We start from the raw sequence: 342 nt of genomic DNA on the forward strand, positions 1-342 counted from the left end.
TTTACTCTCAGGCACAACTACACGTTAACCTAATATTTTAATTAAATACAAGCTATGATGTATTATCACCATTACTATCACAAAAAAAACTTGTTTAGCCTTAAAGTACTTGTAAACTTTCTCAAAATCACTGGTTTGATGGGAAAAAGAGAGATAAAATGCTGCAAAAATAAGACCGAGAAGTCTGAATGTTTTAAGTGCATTTAAATAACTCTACAACTCCATGACTAATTATTTCCTCAGATTTTAATGATATTCAAAGTCTTAGTGGTTGAGCAAATGCACCTAGTGTACTTCTTACTCATTTCTGTGAAAATAATGTAAACATGAAAGTGGTGCATC

The sequence above is a fragment of the Penaeus monodon genome, chromosome 33 (assembly GCF_015228065.2).
Source record: "Penaeus monodon isolate SGIC_2016 chromosome 33, NSTDA_Pmon_1, whole genome shotgun sequence".
NCBI lineage: Eukaryota > Metazoa > Arthropoda > Malacostraca > Decapoda > Penaeidae > Penaeus > Penaeus monodon.